Below are 4,645 nucleotides of genomic sequence, written 5' to 3'. Positions count from 1 at the left end.
CCCAATGCGTCTTTTTCATTGTCTATGTGGATATTAAAATCACCAATAATTAGTACTTTATCTACAGCTAATACTAACTCTGATAGAAAACCAGCAAATTCTTTGATAAAGTCTGCATTGTGCCTTGGTGGCCTGTATACAGTAGCCAACACAAATGTCAATCGGGATTTATCATTTACACTACACAGCGTTACGTAAACCACCAAAACTTTAAAGGAATTATATTTGAAACTAGACTTCTGGGTAATACTGAAAATATTATTATAAATTATAACAACACCTCCCCCTTTACCTTTCAGACGTGGCTCATGTTTGTAACAATAATCTCGGGGGGTGCACTCATTTAAAGTAATGTAATCATCAGGTTTTAGCCAGGTTTCTGTCAAACACAGCACATCTAAGTTATGAGCTATAATCATATGATTAACAATAAGCATTTTTGGAGAAAGGGTTCGAATATTCAGCAACCCAAGCTTTATCAATTGTTCATCCGTATTATATCTGTTGTTTATTTGTTGGACATCAATTAAATTTTTACTGTTGAATGGTTTTGATGTTTTTTTTTTATTTACTTATTCGGGGAACAGACACAGTCTCAATGTGATAATATCTAGGTGAAAGAGTCTCTATGTGCTGGGATTTAGCTGACTTTGGTGACATGAGACAGCTAGCAGACAGCTGGTTTAGCCAGTTTGTCTGCTTCCTGACCTGGCCCCAGTGAGTCAAGATTTAGCTCTAAGACTATGTGCCAAATTACTAGAGAGAAGAGCAGCACCAGCCCAGGAGGGATGGTAATCTGGTAATCACTCCTTTTAGCAGGGAGGGGACCAGAGAAAAATACTGCCTTTGACATCGTACTTGCAAGTTTACACACCTCTTTAATGTTAATTTTGGTGATCTCCGACTAGCGAAGTCGAACATCATTAGTGCCAACGTGAATAATAATCTTAGAGAATTTACGATTAGCTTTAGCCAGCACTTTTACATTTGCTTTGATGTCAGGCGCTCTGGCCCCCAGTAAACATGTGACTATGGTGGCTGGTGTCTCTATTTTCACGTTCCGTGTAATAGAATCGCCAATAACTAGGGCACTTTCAACAGGATCCTCAGTGGGTGCGTCACTGAGTGGGGAGAACCTGTTTGATATTCTAATCGGAACGGAAGAGTGGTTTTTTGATCCGCGACTATGCTTTCTCATCGTCACCCAGCCCTGTTGCGCGGGCTCAGCCGGAACCAAACAATGAGTGTTCACTAAGCTAGTCGCATGCAAAGCAGTATCTAAAGCTGTTACATTCTCAATACTCTCACAAAAAGCTTGGATGCGTGTCTCTAAATCTGAAATCTTCTCCGTCAGCCTGATTAATTCCTTACATTTATCACATGTGAACCCCTGTTCGCCAATGGAGATAGATATGCTAAACATGTAGCATGCAGTGCAAGTGACAATGACAGGAGAAGAAGACATGGCTTACCGTATTTGTTGATGAATCCAAAACTTACCACAGTTGTCTGATGGAGTCTTTTTATTAATCTAACTCACCACAGTTGTCTAAATGTGATGAGTAAGTTATATTTAGTAGTGTAGATAACAAAGAAAATATATCAAATAGAGATTCAAACACAGCTATACAGAGCTACAAACCCTGAGGTAGGCAGGCAGCAGCAGCAGAAGCAGCAGCAGCAGCAGCAGCAGCAGACAGACAGGACCAATCGATCAGGAACAATCAGATAGCAGAGGAGTAATTAAAGAGAGAGGGGGGTGGGGGGCATACCATTTGCAGAGGCAGCCTCATGCTTGGTCTGCACCTTTAGCATGAGGTAAAGTAATTTACTAGAGTAATTTACTAGAGAAGGGGGTGGGGGGCAGGACCGTTTGCGGAGGCAGCCTCACGCTTGGTCTGCACCTATAGCAGAGGAGAATTTACTAGAGAAGGGGGTGGGGGGCAGGACCGTTTGCGGAGGCAGCCTCACGCTTGGTCTGCACCTATAGCAGAGGAGAATTTACTAGAGAAGGGGGTGGGGGGCAGGACCGTTTGCGGAGGCAGCCTCACGCTTGGTCTGCACCTATAGCAGAGGAGAATTTACTAGAGAAGGGGGTGGGGGGCAGGACCGTTTGCGGAGGCAGCCTCACGCATGGGTCTGCACCTATAAAAGAGGAGAAATGAAAGAGAATGGGGGTGGGAGGCAGGACCGTTTGCGGAGGCAGCCTCATGATTGGGTCAGTGCTGATAGCAGAGGAGAAATTAAAGAGGCATCCTCACAATTTGCGGAGGCATCCTCACGCTTTGGACGTGCTCGAATAGCAGAGGAGAAATATAATATTGTATAGCTAGATGGATTTAACTGAGAATAAAAGCCAGAAAGAACAGAAATATTGGAAGCGTGGACAGAAGAAGCTATACTCACCTGTGAGAGGAGGAAAGGTAGGCTAAAAGTCACTGTCGAAGAGGCCGTGGAATTATTGCGAGCAGCCACAGAACTAATGTCTGCGGCTGCGATAACTGTCGACTGGAATAAGCCAACACTTTCACCACTGAAGAGTGCGCGCCACGCTCACATGCACCAAGCATGTTGACAAGAGAGGAAAGTACATTTTTCTCATTTTCTCATCTCAGTACATTAAAAGGGATAAACTTTTTATTTCGTAAGAATTTATGAAGATAATTTTGGCAAAATGATCTGTCCCTAAACCTAGCAAACAGTCAACTACTTAAACTGCACCTGACATTAGATTTTTTTTTTTCTGAGATGATTAATACAGTTTACAACAAATAAATAGCTTTTATAAAACCGTAACGTATAAGTCCTGGTGGCCGCTGAGAGTTGCTATGGCATCCGTAAACAAATTCCAGCTGCTGGAGAGGACGTCATCGACATCCGATGCGGTAGACAAACTGAAAGCTGTGATGATTGCATATAGTGGCACTTCATATCTTAATTTACACTTAAGTTGATAACCTGCTGTTTCAAACATTAAGTTAACAATTTATTTTCCATACAGCCTGTGGCCTGAGTCCTGTTTCTGACTGTCAGACTGTTATGTATGTACAAATGCATTTGTGATTGAATCTCCGTTAAGGCGGTGTCCGTTTTTTTTTTTTTTTTTAAATATATATATATATGGGGTCGTAGATATTCAAATATATTGGTTGATATTTGGTATCCGTTCAAATTAGATTTTTTAAAAAAATGACAGGCCTAGTTTGCGTGTTGCTGGGAGAACGCTAAATGCGGCGTGAGAGTGAGAGTTTTGGAGAACACGCTGATCTTTAAGTTGCGCTTTTAAATTCCTTTGGGTCTGGGATAAATGGAAAACCAGCGATGGATAACGCTTGCCTGAGCGCATTGACGGACCATTTCTCAGCAGGAGGTACGATGTTGTGCTACAGCTTTTTAAAGGTAGCTATTGTAATAATTACAGATAATATTTCAGCTCTTAATTTTTATTCATATTCTTTATTATTAACAACGGATTTGCTTTATTCAAGTGGAGAACATTTTTAATAATAATTATCCCCCAGTTAATTATAAAAACAAAACAAAACAAAGAACAATAAGATTCAAAATAAAATAAAAAACAGTTCAACTGTAAATAATACTTAACTCACACATTCACATACTCATTAATCAACGTACTTATACACATTAACAATGGTAAAAGATGCAGAGTACACACAGCATGAGAGGGACCTGACAATATCTGACAGCATTCCAACTGATCCAGTGTTTATACGACCTTCACTGTAAAAAATTGTGCCGTAAAATAACGGTAATCTACTGGCAGTTGTGGTTGCCAGCAATGTACTGTTAATTTACAGCCCTCTACTGTTTATATTCGTAAAACTTAATTTGAGTCATTTCACATGTGTAAGGTGTAGTAGTAAAATGAATTAGAAACATGACTTTAACTTTAACCCTTTTAACCCCACAGCAAAATCTTCAGTTTTAAATGAACACTGAAGAGTGTACACACTACAGAGTGTTAGAGTAATTGAAGCATTGATGAAGTTCATGAGATAATTAAGAGATTAATTAAGTGATAACTGAGAACACCTGTTAACAAGAATCACTGAAGGACAGAGAAACACAAGAACTACAACTGACTTCAGCCACAGCTTTAGATGAAATCAACTGAAGATAAAAAAAGACATTAAATCTCTGAAGATCTCAGCAGAGGATTAAACAACTCCACAAACAGCATTACCAGCTCCACACATTACTAACCAGACTGACTTTATTTCTGTCAGACGTCTACAGAAGCTCTTATTGAGAATTATCAGATCTTTAGGTGTTGATGTTTAATAGAAAATATTTGGTCACCCTTATCGCTATCAGTGTTTGCTTCAGTTGGGCTCTTTACCCTGGACTTTGTTATGACAGTATTTATTTGTCTGCTATAACTGTGTGTTTCTTAATCACATTAATTGTAGCAAAAAAGCCAAGAAAAAAATGGTCAGAAGTTATTGGTTATGTTTTGCTATAATTGTAATAGGATGTTTAGTAGGGCTGTAACGATACACCAAACCCACGATTCGGTTCGCATCACGATTTTTGACCCACGGTACGATACAAACCTCGATATGGGGGGGACAAAACAGTTTTATTCTGTACAGTATTCTGTAGCCTATTTTGCCGTCAATACCAT

The sequence above is a fragment of the Pseudorasbora parva genome, chromosome 8 (genome assembly GCF_024679245.1).
Source record: "Pseudorasbora parva isolate DD20220531a chromosome 8, ASM2467924v1, whole genome shotgun sequence".
Lineage (NCBI taxonomy): Eukaryota > Metazoa > Chordata > Actinopteri > Cypriniformes > Gobionidae > Pseudorasbora > Pseudorasbora parva.
This window is presented reverse-complemented; position numbering follows the sequence as displayed.